The 20333-nt window shown below is 37.9% G+C and overlaps 1 protein-coding gene across 3 annotated transcripts in view; it reads left to right on the top strand.

Annotated features, from left to right (window-relative positions):
- Positions 1-20333, top strand: part of LDLRAD4 (low density lipoprotein receptor class A domain containing 4) — a 281786-nt gene that overhangs the window by 43279 nt on the left and 218174 nt on the right. For 2 of the 3 annotated variants that reach the window (XM_050708600.1, XM_035565323.2), the window contains one exon: positions 205-288. The exons of the other annotated variant lie outside the window; for it this stretch is intronic. The gene's annotated coding sequence lies outside the window, so the exon portion shown is untranslated. The remainder of the gene's footprint in view (positions 1-204; positions 289-20333) is intronic. 3 annotated transcript variants of the gene reach the window in all.

Raw genomic sequence — 20333 nt, 5'->3', positions numbered from 1 at the left:
AAATGAATTGCTGGTGTGGTTTACTGAGATACCTAAGAAAGAACACAATCTGATGGGAAATCTTTCTGGAAATCTAGTAGTGACTGATCTTCTGGAGGCAGCACAGTGTTTTGTAAGGATCTTGAAAATACTGACCCACTGAGAACATGAAGGATTGTCTGCCAAACGTCTTTTTCACTTTATTTTCTTTTATTTTCCTGGTAGATCACGCTCTATATTCATAAGCAGAAGGAGCAGGAAGAATCTCCTGACTCCCTGAACTTCAAGGTTATCACTATGTTGTATTGGGTGAGTTTAAACTAGACAAGACTTTTCTTTCTGAAACACTTTTAGAAAGGTAAATATAATTCAAACTATTCTTTTGTTAGTAGAGGAATACTTCAGTCAAATTAATCTCATGCCAATAACATTTCAGCCCTACCGTAGTGTGATCTTTTTGATACATATTTGATTGCAAGTATGTATTCATGCATGTTTTGACGCGTGTGTATAGATAAGTATTCATATGCATAACTGTAGCTAAACGTTACTAGTAATTTTTAGATATTGGCATATTTTGATTTATTAGCCCTGGAAATAATATTGTGGAAATATACTGGTTTCAAGGAAATCTCTCAGGTGAAAGTGATGAAGAAGGAAGGAGGAGAGAAGTGATATGCTTGGAGCAGCCAGTATATTGCTAATTATTTGCCAGGATGTGGAAGACCCAGTTAATATTACTGTTTAACCTACTGAGAAAAATGACTTGAAAATGAGATCCTAGTTGCTGAATTCTTAAGTCAGATGGCTCATTTGGCATTGAATGACAAGTACTTCTGAAACATGGTGCAGTGTCAGAGTCTGAGAGGCAGTTACAGAGAGAGAGAGCATAATTCAGTAACCTGTTTAGGTTATGGATTGAATAAGTAAAAGACATTACATTCCTGCTTTCAGCTGAGGGTGCTCTTGTGTAATATGATGATATGCTTACTTTGGGGCTAGTAAACATGAATGTTCTTACTGAGTACCTTTCAGGTACTTATTTTCTTGTTGCTCTTTTCTTTATTTTGCTCTGCTCCGTTGTGAGAAATGGTGACCATATCATAGCTGAACCTGAAAGCATAATGCTGCAGAACTAGTGCAATCTTTGATTTATTTTTTCAGCTTCTATAGCTAATTATTACAGGACTAAGCCAGTACAAATTTGATTTAATTAAATTTTGTGTCCAAGTGCACGGTCAGCAAAATAAAACAGACATCAGTTTACTCCCAGCCTAGACATTGCAATATTTTTTTACGTACCACATAGAAGAAGCGAGCGATTTGGTAGCCCATCCTGCCCCCTAAGGCCGAGTCCTGGCTTGTTGTCACAAAGCATGCCTGTGGGCCTTCCAAACATCATTTATTTGTGAGAAAGAGAGCTACAATCTGGTGAGATGATTAAAATTCTGCAGATCCACAGCTGACACCTTTTTGACCCAGATCTGAAGTTCAGGCTTGGAAGTACTTGAGTCCCTTGAAATTTTAAGTTATGCTTCATGGAATTGCTGTTTATATAATTCATAGACTAAGCGTGATCATATCGTTGTTGAATTACTGAACGCCAGTGTGTGTGAATCAGCCATCTGCTGTCAGGGCTGAGTCTTGTATCTCCCCGGCCAGTGACAGTGGAGGTCATTAAACCACGATGGCTCTCACTCAGATGGGCATGATTTGAGGTAATAACATGGCCGTGTCAAAAAAAAAAAGTGACTTTTTTTAGCCTATGTATAGTAATGACATTTGAAGGACTGAAGTGGGTGAAAGTGGAGTTGGAATAGGGGAATGGAGACGCACAGAGATGTAAAAGGTTTGGATATGTGAGAGGAGCAACGTCTGGCTTTTGTAGCAGGGTTTTTGAGTTAATTATGGGACCAGATGAGGAGTGGAGAAACCATGTACACAGGAGAGGAGCAGCCTTCAGGATTTGGAAGGGAACCTGCATGTAGTAGGTGGGCTTTCTTTTTAGAGAACCTTAGAGTGGTAAGGTAAATGAGATATAAAATGCATGCAGTCTTATTTTATTTTGTCTAGACTTGTGTACCTTGTGCACTTCCTAAGTGGAGAGTGATCGGGCTCTTTTGTAACTCCTACAAAGCTTCTGTGTGCTTTGCTCCAACGGCCGAACGTCCTAGAAACCCAGAATACTCGCCAGGTTAGATCTTTGTGTTAAGCTTGCTGTGAAGTTTGATCAGGATGTGGGTTAGTGCTAATCATAGGATCCTGCGCCACTTTGCTCTGCCAGGTCCTGTTTCTTTGGAGGTGTGGTAATCAATACCAAAAAGTCAAATGCAGAAAAAAGAAAAATACATGACAGGGAGATAACTGAGCGAAACCAAAGGAAACTTAGAAGGTAGTGAGGACGGGACACAACTTCGTGTACAGCAGGGGGAATTCAGCCATGCTAGTTCCTGCTAATTGCTGCCGGGCTGTTGAGAGCCTCTGAACTCAAGGTCACACTGAAACTTGAAAATCAGGACTGAAATGTCTTGCACACCTTGAGGAATACATTTAGTCTTTATTCCAACAGCAGTGTTGCCAAACAGGGAGAAAGAACATAAATCCTCGTTCAGTCTGTAATATGGTAGTAGGAAAGTGTGAAGTTGTAATTGCCTTCTCTGCTTTGATTTTTCCTTGTTGTAAGGTGGTGAGTTTTTTTTTTTTTAGGTATTAATTCCTTATTTAGTAATTAATTCTGCCCCTCACCCCCCGGTTTCCCTTTGAAGCCCTGGTTTAGAAACGATACCCCGCAGGTCTGCATGAGCAAGAGCAGTAGGGCTGTGCGCTGGAGGTGGCCGGCGTACCTCTGTCGGATCTGCAGGTAAAGCTGAAAATGGCTGCGATCACTTTTATGCTTTTTGTCTGTCCCCCTTTGTTCCTTCTCCCTCCCGCCTTCCCTCGTGCTCACTTGCTCTCTCTTTAGTTTAACACAGTTGAACAGCAGTGAAGTGTAAAATGTGCTTTTGCCAAGGTCAGTTTCTTGTGATTACTCGCCTGTGGCAACTTATGCCAGTTGCAACAGACTGAGTCTCAGCAGTCCACAAAGTCACACTGGTGCTTATGCAGAGGACACCCAGTGTAGGTTATAGTAACCGTAGACTGGAATAGCCTGCAATGCTGCTGAATTTTAGCAGCTTTATTTAACTCTTCCTATCTAGCTTGCACTTGCTTCAGTGGTTTGGAGCCTGTTCCACGAAGTGGTAAGATTGTCCTGTTCTCTGGGGACCCTCGAGGAGGTTTTTGCAAAGACTAAGTTCTTGTTGTTAGAGGTTGTTTGCTTTCTTACAGTGGATTGCCCAAATTTCAGGACGTATTCATAGGAGAAAATATAATAAAGCATCACTGAGGCATTGCATCTTCTAAATTTTGTATGTTTCTGTTGGCTTGCTTTTGGAGAAAATCCTATCAAATACTGCTCTATTGAAAATGATATAAGACAGAAGAGAAAATTGATATTTACATAACAAGAAGCATTATGGAAAAGTTTAAGAAGTTGCTTATTAAAGCAAGAATGCAGAAGATAGTGAAACAGTCTTTATACCCCTTTTTAAATGTTGTATACACTCATAAGCATGAAACTTTTTTTTTATTGGAACCTAATAATGGTTTTGACTACTGTGACTGAGGAAGGAGTGCGAAATTCAAGAACATCTGCTTTTGGAGACATGAATTGTTGGATCCCATTGTGCTTGGGTACCACTAGATGGGAGGTACCCCAGCTTTCATTCCCCTTTCTCATGTATGAGCAAACTTATCCCTTTATAGAAAACTACTATATTTAGAACAAAAAAGTGTGAACTTCTGATATTATTTTGCTTATTTGTATTATAATTGACAAAATACGTAATTTTTGTTCTGTAAGTATTTACTTCTGTAAGAAGCATTTAGCTCTTCAGCTCTCTGATACTGATTTTGGCTTACCTGTCTATCACTACTGACCACTAGAGAGGCAGTGAGTTGTTTAGATGATCAGCTGAAGGGCTAGAGCTGAACTTGAGTGACCTTTGAAATTCAGTTAAGTGCAAAATTTCATTGCTTATAATTGATTATGCATTTGATTCATTTTGAAACCATGCACTTCTATATTAAACACTGCTCTCTCGTGTCTGGCATCGGAATGATTGTTGAACACAAGTAAAATAATGGGTCAACAACTGAGTCTTGATCTTGTAGACACCTGTGCACAAAGCACACGAGAAAATTCCTGTTGAGCTCAGTGTAACTGCCCACAAAACAAGGTGAGGACTGAGAAGTCATTTGAAGAAGAAGGGTCCATCATGTATTTTCTGTTTAATCTTGCTTCCAGGCTTACGTAAAGTGTGTGTGTGTGTGTGTATATATATATATATATATATACACGTAAATATTTCTTTTCTTTGAGGCAGATGTCACTTGTTGCTTTTTTTGCATACGTAGAAGGCAATGGAATGAATCTTTTGTTGCAAGTATGTTTTGGACTGACATTTGCTTATCTGATTCTATTGCTATTCCAACCCCTACACCTTTGCTTTTAATAACATTTTTATGGGCTCAGCTCTTACGGAAGAATATGCTGTGGTAGCTCTGTTCTGACTTCGGGAAGATTGAACCGTCTGCTTGTCTTTAAGGTTTGAAATGCATGGTGGAAATGAGCATTGTGTGTGTGTGTGCTGTGGTATACAGGCTTGTAGCAAGTGTGGAGGAGATGCAAGGCGTCTTCTGATTGTTTTAGAGGGACAGTGGAAACACGTGTTACCCTTATGAAGAAAGTAGTACCAGTAGAAGCTCAGCTGAGGTCTTCAGCCAGCTGAGAAACAAACAAAAGGATGTTCTTGGGTGTGATAATACAGAAGAGTTGCAGTCTGTGCTCACCAGAATTTATCCTATTCATTTCTTTTGAACTTAAGGAACTTGAGAGAAGGAAGGAACTACTTAGACAGCAGATTTTCTGGAACATTCCTAAAGACGTTCCTGCAGTGGGCTGCTGCTGGTGCATGCTCAGAGGATTTCCTCATCAGTATGTCTAGCACAAGCAAAAGGTTGACAGTTGAGATCGAAGAAGCCTGCACAAAACCTTGAACTCACTCAAATCTGTGTGCAGAACTCCTAAACAATTTTAAAAAATTCATTAGAACTTTGCTATTTCTCAAGTTCTTGCTTCCTTGATTTTGGGTGGTAGCAGAAATACTTTGCTATGCACAGGAAGGTGTATGTGTGTGTGTGTGTGTATATATATATATATATATATATAATTTTTTTTTAACATATGGATAAACTTCCACCTTTGTAATGCATCTGCAGTTTGTGAGTACCAGAAGACGTTTGTGTTGTACAGCAAAACATCTCTCTCTTGAACTCTTAGCGTTTATCTTGCTTGGTTTGGGAGCAGTAGTAATATTCCCTCTTAGCATTCAGTTCACCTTGAGACATAGGGGGTATCTGAGAACTTGGAGCCAGGTAAAGAGAAGTCAATACATTTAGAAAGAGAAAATGCTCTCAAGTCCTGTATGAAATATGTTTGTTCCAAACGAAGGCCTGTTTGAGTAGCTCCGTAATAGTTATCACCCTTATGTCCTTGGAAGATGAAAGGGAAACCAGTTGATAAATCGTGTTTTTGTGTTTCCCCTTTTAATAGTAAGATTATTTTTAAGCTTCTAACAGCTTTTAATAAATGCTGGTTTTCCATCTCAGTTATGACAAGACAGCATCATCCTGATGGTTTCCTTCTTATCGGATAGGCAAAATTCAACAATTGAGTGAACATAGTAGGCAGGGTTTCTTATGGTTTGTTACTTACAGCTTTGACACCTGAATCACTGCAAGGACTAGGACAGTCTATAACGTGACTTCAGCTTCCACATGGGAAATATTGGCTAATAATTTCCTGCCTCTTGGGTGCATGTGAAGATTAATTTCACAGAACGAGTGAAGTATTTATTAATAAATGGCCATTCTTGGGATGTCACTTACTTGTTCATAGCAGTAACAGGGGTAATATATTGCTCCTGAGAGGAATGTAGATGAGCACATAAAACAAAAGACACACATTTGAGTAATTTTCATCATCCTTCCTGAAAGCATGTGTATTCAGTAGTGTCCATGTTAGTACTTACTGTTCTGATGATTTTAAACTGCTAAAGAAGAAATACTGCCAAATATAAAGGAAGAACCCAAGGTCATGCTCACTTTTTATGCTTTCAGGTTGCACCTACAAGAGCACTTGATAATCTTTCTTTAAAGCAGCATCCATTTTAAATCCAGCTAAATTTTAGAAATTTAATCTTGTTGCGTGTTTTCTGCGGTGCAAGTACGAGGTATGATTAAATTGTGAAGTGTTAACAGAAGTGGCTATTTTTTTTAATTCTTTTTTTTTTTTGTAAAACAGTTACAGTTACATAAAATATTTTGCCAATCCTTTTCCAGTGACAGAACTGTCATTTGGTCTGTGATGGGAGATGTGGGAAAATGAGCATTACTGTACATTTCTTTCAGTGGTCAACTTGAAGGATATGACTGAACAGCAAGGTCATACAGGGTTTTGAAGGAGTTTTAGATGCTTTTATTATTTTTTTAGCTCCCTAATGGAAAAAAAAAGCCTCTGGATCTATATATATATATAATTTTGTTTCTTTATATGTTTAGACTTTAGACTTTTTTTTAGACTTTATATGTTTAGACTATGTATTCTACTATAAATATTAAAAATAATCTTATGATAAATATCCTTTGGGCTTAGATTGGAACTGCTTCTCAGAGCCTCTGTTTTTGGATGTGAGTTGGAAGAAAAGAAATGTCGTAAATTTGAAGGCCAGGGGAGGGAGAGTGCACTTGAAAACCTGATTTGCTATAAAAGCTCAGGCACAGAGGTGATTTTTGACAAGGTGCTGCGTATCTGAGCTGTTGTCTGAAAGGAGCAGTGGTGATCTCTGTCCTGCAGACACTGGTTCCTCTGTTATGTCATTGCACTGAGATAGTTTTTAGTGCTGTAGTCTAATTTACCTAAACATTACATTTGGGAGAGGAGTGGGGAGGGTGGAAACAACAACAATTTAGTAGCTTTACTAAATCTCAACTGATTTTAGAAATTTGTATTATCTAAGGTACTGGCAGTGCCTGAGTTGTGCCTTAATGAGTCTTTCATTGTAATTTCAGCCAGAATGGTCTCTTTGCCTTTGCGCCCCGCAGTTGACATGAGAGTTTGCAGCTGTATTGAATACAGCTTAGGAATGTGGTGTGGCGTGCTAACTGTCCTCTGCAAGGTTTCACTGCCTGCAGGAGTTGCTGAAGGTTACTGGTGGTGGTTTTAAACCATTGTTATGAACACATATAACAGCACAATTCAGAACTGAAAAGATGTCGTTAATTTATGTTATTTTATATTTTGTAATTAAGATGAGAGTTAAGTTTCTATCTTATATTATTGATGGAGTTTTTTATCTCTCATGAATTAAACCTGAAGCAATAACTTATGAGTCATACTCTTTGTCCCACTTACAGACTAACTTGACTCATCAGTGATTTTTCTTCCGGCATGATTTGAGGGGAAAGCCATTTAATTTCTCGTGTGTGGTTTCTAATCATTATTGACTGTTGAAGAAAGACAGAGATGAAGACAGTCCAGCTAAACAGCTAATTTTATTTAGAATTGTGCTTCTAAAGAGTCACATCATACAATAAAATATTATGATTGCACAAGAGAGACTGTAAGATGCAGATCTCTGATTCTTTAGTGTCAGACAAGGATGAGTTGTAAGAACTCATTATTATGCTCATAATTCCTTACCTATTCCTTTCAGTAGTTTCCATGTATATATATAAGATAATAATAAAAAAAACAACTTCATATGTGGAAAATGTTTCTTGCAGATAAACCCCAAAGCACAGAGCTTTTGTTTTTTAGATTTTATTTAAGCTACTCACAATCTTAACGATAATTTGAATTTGTATACAAATTATACTGCTCGTGTGACTTCTGCCACACTTAATCTTTATTTTAAGGGGTGACATTATTTTTAATGTTATACTTGTAGTATAACCAAATGCACAACATTGTTCTGTGCTAATTTTGTAGCGACTTGAAAAGCAAAGCCCAACTTCAGTACTGCTTTACAAGTTTACAAATGTATAATAATCTAGAATTAGCACATTAAAGCACTATAAGAAAAGTCTCTCTTATTACTAAGACTAACCATATACCTTTTTCTGTATTAAACTGTTCCACACTGATTTTATTCCTATGTCCAAGATTTAAATACTTTTGTCCTTTCTTGAATGTGTAAAAGCTTTTAACTAGTTTTCTCAAAACGTCAGTTTGTTTTTATTTGCCATGTGTTCATTAGCCCTGATGACAGAAATCTTTCTTACAAACAATAAATAATTTAATCTGTTTGATATTATAGAATCTCTCCTTGCTATACGTTCATTGTCAGAACTTGACTAAAGGAATTTATTTCATGCAGTGCAACACTTCTTTCCTAATTACCTGTAAGGAAAACATAAATGGATGTGCCAGTTGTACAGTGACAGAGCTATGCAAGATATTTCCTTAAGAAATCCATATATATATTTTTTTGCCATGTATGAAGACTCAAAATCCACACCTTCACTCCATGACCAATTAGTAGGTACTTTATCTTTCAGTAAAGAGTCACTTTAAAGTCACTTTACATCATTTATGCTGCAAAAATTGTTGGAGTGACTAGAGAAGAGAGAAATGTGTCGTGTATGATACCTACAAGAACAGACGACAGGCAAATGAATATATCATGGGTAAGATGCACAGATTCTCTCTGCAGGTATGGGGGAATCCAGACCGTTCTCCTGCATCCTGTTGGCACTTGGTCGTTCATCTGTGGGGAATGAAACCCCCTTGGTTCTTATGTAGGGAAATCAGACTTCTTAAATTGCTGGTATCGTTTTAAGACAAATATTTCTTGCCAGTTACACAGCGAATGGGAAAATTTTTAAGGAAGAAACAGAACTGAATGATACATGTGACAGAAATATTTATTATAGGGCTTTTCACTGAAGAATAATCTCTGATATGAGCGGCTCTTACTTCCAGGTGATGTTTGCCTCCTTTCAAACTGACCCAACAGCAATCCTTCACTCAAAAACGTAAAGCAAAACTTGCTCTCGAATTCTTCGTTTCTGCTCCCTGCTGGAGTCATCCAGTTTTGTTGATCATGATGTAATCTGTTGCATAACCAGAGAATACGGAGCCTACTGCTACAGCCTGCTTCTTCCTTGGCACTGCCGGGAGGCTTCAAAGAGCGACTGTGCGTGTGAGGCGGCTGCTCTACCAGCAAGACCAAGAGGATCAAAGCGTATGTTTAGAAACGAAAAACAACTCGAAGGAACGATGACCACATGACTGCCATCGGGAAAGTGAAAGAGCTCTCACAAAAATGAGCTATTTTGAAGTTTAGGATAATTATTTCAAATTTTATGGAGCCAGAAAAGATCAGGGAAATTCATAACGATCTTATTTTGTAGCTACTTGATAGGAGAAAATTTCTCATGTTTTGGATGATTGGATGTTTTGACAGTTGTATGCAGTTTAATTATTTTGTGCATGATTTTTATGCTGCATCATGTTGCTTTCTTGGCTTTTTTTCTAGTGTTTGTAGTTAGTTTTTACCTAAAATCAGTAGAAAAATTACTTTGAAAGTAAGAAAAGAATTGCAGGAAATTTTTTATGTAGAATTTTTCTCTGAAGATTGAACAGTCGTTTCAAGATCATGTTTAATGAGCTTGGGAAAAATACAGATTTTGTTCTTTAATTTCACAATAAATAGGAAGAATTTGTCTTCATAGTATCCCTAGACAGTTCGGATGAAAATGCCTGGTTTGTCAGGAAATACCTAATTTAAGACCATCTTAATTTTCTTTCAGAGAATTTCATTAATCAAGTTTTGTTTATTATTCCTTTTTCTTTAGCTATGCTTTACATTATGATATACCACATGCTTAAACCGCTCCTTCTTCAATGTCAAATGTTCAATTTTTTCACTTTCAATACTGAATATTTTTATTTAAGCATTTCCTGATGGCATTAATATTTACCTGTGCTGATGTAGTAAGCTATCATAATGGGGATGTAGCCTTCTTTGCTTCGTGTTTTTGGTGAAAATAGGTATGATACACAAAATATTAAAAAGAAACCATGTGGCTTTCACACTGTCAGCTTTATGGCACTGTTCTAGCTCCTATTCCATTTGTTGTTTACCTTCACCCTGCTTTGTGTTTTCTGTTACAGGGAACATGATAGTAGTTTGCTTTTCATGCACATCAAGTCTAGATGCGAACCTACTAGAGAGGCAGAGGAGGGAGTGTTGAAGATGGGTGAGCTTACTGCTCTCTCCTTGCTGTCCTTCTCTAGTCCTCTGTATGGTGAGCCAGCGCCTGTGCCTCTACTGTTGCAGTAGTTGGCTGATTGGCACGTATGTAGTGTTTCTCATATGCTGTGAACCCTAAGAAAAACTGCAAAGCACAATGTGATCACTCTTGATAGACACTCACTAAAGTGTAGCACCCTGATAAAGTGTATGGCACTCTTCCCACGCTTAACAAATCTGGGATTATTGTTTAACCAGGATTTGGAACTCCAGCGTCAGAAACACTCCTCCTCTCCTCTTATCCCCTCTTCTTTCTTTGATAAGCCTCACTATGTATATGTGCAAAATTGCATGCTCTGAGGAGAGTTTGTTCTGATCACTGCAGGAGGAAGCCACAGTTGGGATTTCTGCTTTCTTTCTGTGGCCGCTTTGCCCTCGGTGGCGGTGCCTGTTCCTCCACTGGCACTTCCTCCTGGTGCAGGGAGGAAGGGATGCTCTGTCACAGCGGGCCCTCTTGAGACCACAGCTGCGAGACTCTTGCTTACATTTTAAAGAATACGAACAACCTGTATCTTTTCAAAGATGTGTTAGCCAAATTCAGAAATTATCCTGAGGATTACACAAAAGGTGTTTTCCTTATCCAAAAACTACCCCAGACCCTTTCTTGGAAGCATCAGTCTTTGAAAGCTTTCCTTTAAAACGTCTTTCTTTTTAATAAGAGCCAAATGAGATATTTTTCTTTGTCCTCCCTCATGAACCAGCTGGCTGAAATTAAAATACTTTAACAATTAAGACTTAAGGCACCATGACTCAGCATGAAAAAATTCAGATCAATGTTTAAAGCTTAGCAGAGTTATAAATAACTTCAGGGATGGACAGTGCTCTCAGCCCTGATGGTAATGCTGAGGGGCAGCTGAGAATGTTTTCTACTGTGCATTTACAAATTGGAATATAAAGCTTGCTAAAGCTAACCAAAGGTGAAGATCAAATGTTCTTTAGTTTCTTTAGCTCTTGGGTGTTTTTGAGGTAAAATTCTGGCCGTGCTGAAATCTATGGAAGATTTAATAGGATAGCAGATAAAATGTTATGGATTTTCTTTTGCTTTCTTTTTCTTGGATAGGAACTTTGTCAGAAAATGCTCAAAGTTCTCCTTTTTGCAGCTTTAGGAGGAAGACAACATGCTAGGTGAACGTGGTTTTCTTTCTTTTTTTTTTTTATGGTATTTACTATGTCAGCTTCTTGTGAAAGAGCTGGATTTATCAGCCCTTTTGACATTGGTCTTTTCTGTCACGAGCTTTGAAATACTACCTGCACTGTAGAATGGCACTTAGGGTTTTAAATCTAATCTTACTACTAAATTCTTTTGCATCACATTGTTCAATTGCTAGTTGTGTGTATAGTAAAAGAATAATACAAAATCATGTTTTCCTTTGGTTACATTTGTCCCTTGGTTTAAGTAAGCAGTGGTTGTTTTTCTTTACTAAACACAATCCTTTCACATTACACTTTTGAGCTGCTGTGCAATTTCCCTTAGACCTTCTAAACTGCTGCCTACCTTGCTGTTAAAATAAGAGGGCAATTTCTTGAAGACACCACTGGAAAAATCAAGCATGCATTGATCTTGTTGAAGAAGGACCATCACCAGTTTACTAGTTGTGATAATAACATTATTCAGCATGTGTTAAATAGCCTCCTTTACTAGAAAAAGAGTTCAGTAGCAGTGAAGTTGTGGTGTTTAGTGGAAACTCTTCTTCTCCTTTTTTTTTTTTTTTTGGGTCATTGAATTCTCAGCTTTTGAGAGCCTTTTGTACTCTGTTTTTATGTTGAGGGTATTTTTGACAGGGACTCAATGCTCATTGCTGTTGCAGTTACTATGGAGAAGCTTTCCAACAGGAAGGCTTATGCTGTGCTTTCTGAAGATGGTCAAAGACTGAATTTACCCAACTTCCTCATAACTTGCTGTTACGAAGTTCATTTTGTAACAGTTGTCTTTAGACTAAAAATTCCTTTGGCTCATCTGCGCTTCCTTTTAGGCTTCGCAATCTGTAGTGTCCTAATGGAAAAGATGAGAAGCAGAATGCAAAAGTAGTATATCCTGCTCATCACGAGAGGAATGAATGTGCTATTTTATGGCTGCCTTGGAAATGAGTTTGAGATTTCTGGTGTATGCTGAGACGTGTCTGTTAGTTTTTCCACTTGGGTATGATTTGCATTGAGAGGTCAATACCTTATGCAGGATGCTAGGCTGTGGTGTTCTCCTTGACGTCGTGGAACAGGAGCCTTTAAAAAAGTTTGTTTCGATGTGGAACGCATCCTGGGTCTGATGCTGAATGGCAACAATGCATATGCTTTGATTCGCATGTGGGATTTTTTTTTTCTGGTACCTTCTGTAGTTTTTCTTTGTATCTGATGCACTGAATACCACTTAAAGAGCTACCAGCATTAAGGTGCAGTTCAAAGTGGCAGAAAACCATATGAAGCTGAGAACTTTACCCAAAAATAGATTGTGAAAGGTTCTGAAAGCATTTTATTTTCATCTGCTCTGTTAGTGTCTTTGCTGATTGAACGCTTACTCTTAAGCCCACTGTTCTCAGACTGGTGAGGTTGTGTGATTTTTATTTTATTTTTTTTAAGCTCTCACCTCCTCCAGTGATAAGAAGGCGATGCTGTATCCTTTGAAGGGCCCCAAGGTTTGATAGCATTGTGCTGCAGTGTGGGCTTTCAAACAGATCCTCTTCAGTCCACTGTGATGTGAAGGATACAAGCCTTTTTCTCCTCGTTCTTTTATTTCTTTCAAATCATCTGTTAAATACCTGAGAATGAACAGACTTTTGGGGAAAAGTTTTCCATATAATAAGGAAAGTTGGAGAAGAGGAGATTCAGAGAGGGAACTGTTTTCTAGGTTATGCTTGAAGGATTATTCCGATACTGCAGGAAAGACTTCATAACATGCAGCTAAGCCTCAAATCTCTTCAAACTCCTAACTGAACTTTCATCATTTATCTGTAAATACAGAGGTATTTTAAAGCCCTTTCTGATGGCTGGTGTCAGAATCTGAGCACGTGGGAGATGCTTTCTGGTCTTGTTTTTTTGAGGCATGATACAAGATGAGGAGGGAATAAACTTTTGTAGATGATCTTAAGGCTTCAAAAAATTGAAGCAGTAACAATGATATTGGATAACATAAAAACTGTTTTGTCCAAGGTCACACTGCAGATAATTTTTAACGGTTGGGATTATAATGAAGGTGTTGTGTTTTTTTCTGCTTTCTGCCCTTCCTAGCTGTAAAAATCTAAATGTTTTTCTTCCAAAATTTCAATGCTGAAATCCCTGAGTTAAATCTGAAGCCATTCTTAAACTGCAGAGAAATTGTTTGCTGAACAGATGACAAAAAAACAACCCTGAAGACTGCTGTTTTGCTTCCTCTTCTTTTTTTTTTTCTTTTTGTGGCTCTGTCTCATAGAGCTTTGCAAGCCAAAGCTTGTGAACTCTTACTGAGGATAAAGGCTGAAGCTTCTTGTGTATAATCATGAGCGAGTTGACAGATAGACTGTATCAAAGTGACAGTTACTGTGTGTAAAAAATTAGTGATAGATGGGAAAGATTTTGTCATTGAGTCTTGTCCAAATTGTGAACATTTTCAATTGGTGACCTTTTCCAGTTTAATTAGTGTAAATCTTAAAAGCACAGGATATTGTGATTACAGAAGACAAATGTTGTTCAATTATATTGCTGAGCTTGTCCCCTAAATTTGGTATGAGGTCTGGTGTTCACTGCCAGATTACAAAAATGAAATTTGCTCTTAAAGAAGGATCGTCTTGAAAAATCTAATGCGTGTAAGTTTCTAATGTCACCTTTACCTCTGGTATTTTTTCCTGCTATTAAGCCAGCTCATATTTTTTTTTGTTAAAAAAAGTCTTGGAAGCATCAACACGTATATTAACATTTATGAAGAAAGCAGCAATTGGAATATACATTGATTAAAAAAAAAACAACCACAAACACTTCTTGCAGCTGGCTCAACAACTACTAGTCCTTTGAATATTTGGTCCTCAGTAAATATATATGAAATTGGAATTATTGATTCATATTAATGCATTTCTCAGTTCATTTTTTGGGGGGAGGAAAGGCAGCAGGGGCAAAATACTGAAGTTTCATGGTGCCATGAAGTTTAATTACCTCACTGTGTGCTCATTTAATAAAGTCTGATGAAGTTTGTGTCTGTTTTGCTCTGTCTTTGGAAATGCAGTTTATTTCCTTATAAAGCAATAACTACAGGGATGCTGTGATAGCTTGCGTGTTACTGTCCCTATCTCTTTCCAATTCTTTATTGCAGGTGTGTGTTTGAGTACCATGGTGAAATTTTCTCTCCGATGTAATTGAAAATTCCAGTTTCTTTCCAGAATTCTCGACACAACTCAGTTATGGTTTTTCTTCTCTGATTGTGAGGGGATACAAGATGAACGCCCCCGTATCATCACATAATATGGAGTTCTTAGGAGCACTTGTCAGCCCCTGAGCAGTGATATCTCTTACCCAGACAGATTATAGTCTATGATAGCTGTAGGTGAGCACACGTACTTGTGATGGCTAATGCCAGAGCTTGTCCTACTGCTCTCAGCAACAAGGCTACCAAAGTGTTCCCCACCCAAAGGAAAGGGACATTCACCTGCAGACACCACCAGACTGCTTCTTGCAGCCTGAGGAGTGGTGACCACCTCCATAAAGTGCTGACACAAAGCAGGAAGGGTCACAGAGGAGAGGCTGAGGGCCACATCCACTGGACAGGCGGTAGTTTCAAGTCAACATTTTAGAACTATGAACTATCAGAAATACACAAAAGTTTTCCTGGCTTCCCTCCGAGAATTGCATGCCCATCTGATAAGGGGCAACATGACCATGGTGTATTATATCAACAAACAATTAGGAGAAAGTTGTTTCTGTGACACTGAAGCACAGAGCTACTGCCTCACCAGCAGTTCTGGTAGGATGCCTTACCATCTGCTTTTATACTCCAGTTTTCTTGCAGATATGCTGAGGAGAGAGGCTCTTTTAGATCACAGCTGGGATAAAAGTTTCATTTACCTTTGTGCTCTTAGATGTGTGTGTCAGGTTGTATGCCACCCCCAAAACAGCTGATGGCTTCTTCTGCCGGCAGGGAATGCTAGTGGTTTCTCTCTCCTTGGTAAATTATGCCTGCATGTGTCTGTGATAACATGTTGCATAGGCAGCTGTGTGCGTTTCCTTTTTCTCACTGTTTCTTTGAAAGGTGCTCAGGATGAGGCAGACTGGTGATCCTTTTACCATCACTGGGGCATGCTCTTTCTTGGTCCCGGGGGCTTTGGTGCACTGAGAAAATGTCTCCGTCTCCCACGTATCTTGTGTGGATCATGGAGCTTGAGCCCAAATTTTACCCCCCACTGTGCTCTCTCTCAAGTCCCTTGGTAGATCGAGCAGCCAGTTCCATGAGAAATAATAAAACTGTCTGCTGAGTCATTAATGATGTGAAGGTAACTACGTGAGGTTATTATATTCACCAAAATGAACATATGCACTGTTCCTCTGCCCCTGCAAAGTAAAGATTCCCTGGTGGTATCTGGAGCTCTTTGAGGGATACAGGCTACGCGTGCCTTTGTGTCCTCCTTGTTTCCACCTTTCCTTCAGAGTCCTTCAGAGCTTTCGGTTGTATCTCTGCAGTTGAGAGGAAGCTGGAGGCATCCTGAGCACACTCTATCATATACGTTTGTGTTGTAAGCTCATCGAAAGGAAACGCAAGAGCTGTCTGTGCCTTCTGCAGAGGTGAAAGCACTCTAGTCTTGAGCACTAGTGTCTCTTACACGTGGTGTTATGGTGGGCATGTTGACTTGAAGTGTCTGAAGAATTCTGATTTCTGAAGTGAAAATTTTGTTAGTTCTCCTTCTGCAGATTTTGTACTCCCTTAACAAAACGATTACAAAGTTACCTGAAAAAAAGCTATTTTGAATGCTGTAGAGGAGGTAGTGTTTAATCTGTAAATTATGGAGATGTTCTCTATATTCTTTCAAAGAACTGAAGATTATTTGAGGCATCAGTAAGAACATCTGCACTGTGTAAAGAGGATTGAAAACAGTAATTTTCCTTCTTCCATACAGTGGCAGCATACCTTTCTGAAACTTCCTCTAGCTCAAAGTTGTGTGGATATTTTTCAGGTGGTAGACTATCACTGCTCTTTTAGTTTTATAAAGTTCTTTATAAATAATTTTACTTATTTTTTATATTTTTATAAAATTTTATAAAGGAATCAGAGACTATCCTGATGGTAAAAGTTATTTGGATTTTAAAACAGATTTAGAATTATGTGCATGTATTTGTAAGATGTTCGTAGAATCAGGAGAAAAGGAACCCCAGGCAATTTTAGAAGAAACTATTACTTTCTAATACTGCTTTTGTATTTATTGCGCAAATGATCTTATATATACTTCATTTCACTTTCTTGCACTATTAAGAAAACAGTATTTTTAGGATACATTTTAATTTAATTGCACCCTTCTCTATTTACAAAAGGGTTATCTGTGAGAATGTGCTTTTTAGTGTTTGTTTTTTTATGACTTGGCGTTGTGTAGTTGAATAAATAATTTGTTTGAAATGTGAAAAAGTCAACAGAGCCTTCACTTTAGCAAGCTGATCTACGTCTTTGTCTAAGCCAATTAGGAAGAACACGTTTACACACACGTGATGAAATCTAATGTCCAAAACATGACAGCAAAAAGGATGTCTATGTAAGTGGTTGGACACCTTCAAACCTCTTCCACTGTGGGTCAGCAGAATTTTGTAAAGCTGTGAGATTTTTGAGGTTTAGTAGACAAATCTTACAAAGACTTCAATTAAAAACAACAACAAAAAAACCACTTTTAAGTATGAAAGAAAACCAGATTTTTCCTGTTTTACTTTTATTTAGGCGGCCTCCTCCAGCTCCTAACAATAGAGATGATGGAAGGAGTAGACCTGTCTAGGCTGTAGCCTGAATGTTAGGCATGGTGGCATCTTCTGTAGAGATGGCAAGAGATCTCCCAGATACAGGTGGGGCCCTGTATTACTACAAACAGATCCTCCTTACCTACACATGAACAACAACAACTTTGTTTTGGTGTTTGTAGTATTTTGAAAACATATGTTTTAAATTATGACAGACGTGTTGGTGACGAACAAACTTCTTTGTTTTCCTTACGCAACTTGGCATACAGATCAGGCAATCCCTTCTGTTTTGGGCTTCAGCATAAAGTAGAACTCCTGACGCCTTCAGCTATTTCTAGAAGTAGATCCATGCTTTGGGTATGATTAGTAATTTATTCTTCTCTCACAAACTGGTTATTTCTTTTTCATATTTTAAGTGTTACTTTATTTGGTTATGTGGCTTTGTCGAGACCTCATGAAGTTGATCTCCTTTCTAAGGAAAATTCACAAGACCCAGAATTTTGATTGCAATTTTATGTTTTTAACACAGTGCTCTTCACAGCAAAACCCATCTTGGCTGACTACAGATTATTGATAGAACAGCTCTCTTTAAAATGAAGTTTGTTTGAGAGCAGGAAAAATTGATGGGGCCTTGTGAAGGTGATTAATAGAATCACAGAATCATTAAGGTTGGAAAAGACCTTCAAGATCACCTGGTCCAACCATCACCATGCTACTAATGTCACCCACTAAACCGTGTCCCTCAGCACCACGTCCAGCCTTTCCTTAAACACCCCCAGGGACGGTGACTCCACCACCTCCCTGGGCAACCTGTTCCACTGCCTGACTGCTCTTTCTGAGAAGAAATGTCTCCTAAGGAGCATTAAGGAGCAGGGATTTTTTTCCTGGTTTTCTTAGGAGATCCTACACTTCCCTTCTTTGTTCTTGGTTTTAGCTTTTTTCTTTCTTTTTTTTTTCCTCTATTACTGAAGATATGTTTCACTTTGTCAGGCTTCACAGAGGTGTTTTTGTGTTATATTCTGTTCATTGAATATTCATTAGCATTCTTCATTATTTGGAAGAATTTTAAGTTCTGCTCAGTTATAAGAAGTCATCTGAGTTCGGAACAAACTTTGAAGTTTTCATCATTGTGAACAACTGTTTTAATTTCATGCAACTCATAAGCTGCGTGCATTCATAGGAAAAGCATATATCTTCCATAGCTTATACGTGCAGATGTGCAGATCGTGTTGTCCTCACTAACAAACAATGCACTTCACTGCAGTAGGAAAAAGTAACAGTAATGCCAGTTACCACAAAAATGTCAATTGCTTCCATTGAAAGGGCCACAAAACCTTATGCTTCAAGGCTTAACAAATGTCTAAGCCATAGATCAGTGAAGTGGGGAATGTTTTTATACACGTACACACTAATGGGACTTAAATTATTCCTGGAGCGTCTGTTTAGGCTGTTGTCTAAAGTTACTTGGTTACGTAAACCATAGACGTCTAGTGTAGTGGGATCTAAAATATCCCAAAGGATTTAATATAGCAGTTGCTGTGTTTTTATGGCAGTATTACCGTTTGTCCCTTTATTTATCGCCTATGAAATTGATGACATTTTCAATGATATTAATTTATGACAGTAGGCTTAGAGTCTAGATGCAAATTGAACTTTTGATTAGCTGTTCATTGATTTCGTGTGATGTATGAATTCCAGTCAAAGTATATGAAAGTAATTTTTTAAAATGCCATTTCAGTAACGTAGCCGTGACTACATGGGATATTTTGCTGCTCATCTGGTTACTGAAGAAACACAGTTTTCACTTCCTGGGCATGCAGTAAACTTTCTGAGATGCATCCTGCCTGGAGAACATTATGGCTTAACTAAGGAATAACCGTGGAACTGTAATTAAATACAATTGTAGTGTTAGAGCACGCTCAATAAATTGCCGTTTGATAAAAGCTTCACGGTTCTGAGGATTCTCTGTTCTGATACAGGTAGATAAATTTGAATGATCTTGCTTTCATTCTACATTTCTGTTATAAAAACTTAATCTATTACTGGCTTTCTAGTTTTTATCTATGCTTCCAACTTGTTAGCTTTTCCAATTTCCAATGTTGTTTTTTTCTTAACACAAAACTCAGTAAAGCACTTGAGCATGTGTTTTATTGTTCTCTTAAATCAAACCTTGGTCATCAGGGCACGAATCCCTTTCCTTATTAAACTACAACTGTTGGGAAGCTGTAAGGGGGTTGCATTCTCCAGTGAAGTATTCCAGGTTATAACAGCAGCCTTTGCCATGCACTAGCAGTGTTTTATTTTAACAGCATTTATAGGAAAGTGATAGTGAGGAATAACTGTGAAATGAAGAGTTTGTGTTTTAGCATGAGGTGTTTGTTTTAAAATTGCTGATTATAATTTTTGAGGATGAAATTGAATTGAAGTTCTAGAGAGGGAATATACAACTGAAAATATAGGTCTTTGATTGATAGGTCTATACAACTATATCTATACATATAGATATATCTATACATCTATATATATATAGATATATATACATATATCTATACATCTATACTATATCTATATATCTATACAACTATATAGGTCTGTACAACTATACCTTTTTAGTTTACAACTATACCTTTTTAGTTTAGTTTCAAATTTTCACTTGCTGACTTTTGAACAATCTGGTTTCTTAAGCTAAAATCAGCACATTTAGTGCAAAATGAACTTTAAATTTCAAAACGCTAACAAAAAAGATCTGTGAATAATCGGGCCTTTGATGGTACATTAATATTTCATACTGAACTATTTATTAATTACAAAAGTTTTTTTTTCTTTTTTTTTTTCTTTTGATAAATTAACATATTTGTGTGAGGTATGGTAGACTGCTGCCAAAGATCTTGTCTTCTGAAAATTGTGTCAGCATGAGATCAGTCTGACGGGGATTTTGCAGGTGCGTGTGGCTGTTTGGCAGTGGTGTGAACAAAGGAGGAGGATGTTGGTGAGCTGGCTTCCATACATGTGGAAGCTGCAGTTTGTTTCTAGTCATCCATCTTC

Source organism: Cygnus atratus, chromosome 2 (genome assembly GCF_013377495.2).
Source record: "Cygnus atratus isolate AKBS03 ecotype Queensland, Australia chromosome 2, CAtr_DNAZoo_HiC_assembly, whole genome shotgun sequence".
Taxonomy (NCBI): Eukaryota; Metazoa; Chordata; class Aves; order Anseriformes; family Anatidae; genus Cygnus; species Cygnus atratus.
This window is presented reverse-complemented; position numbering and strand designations above follow the sequence as displayed.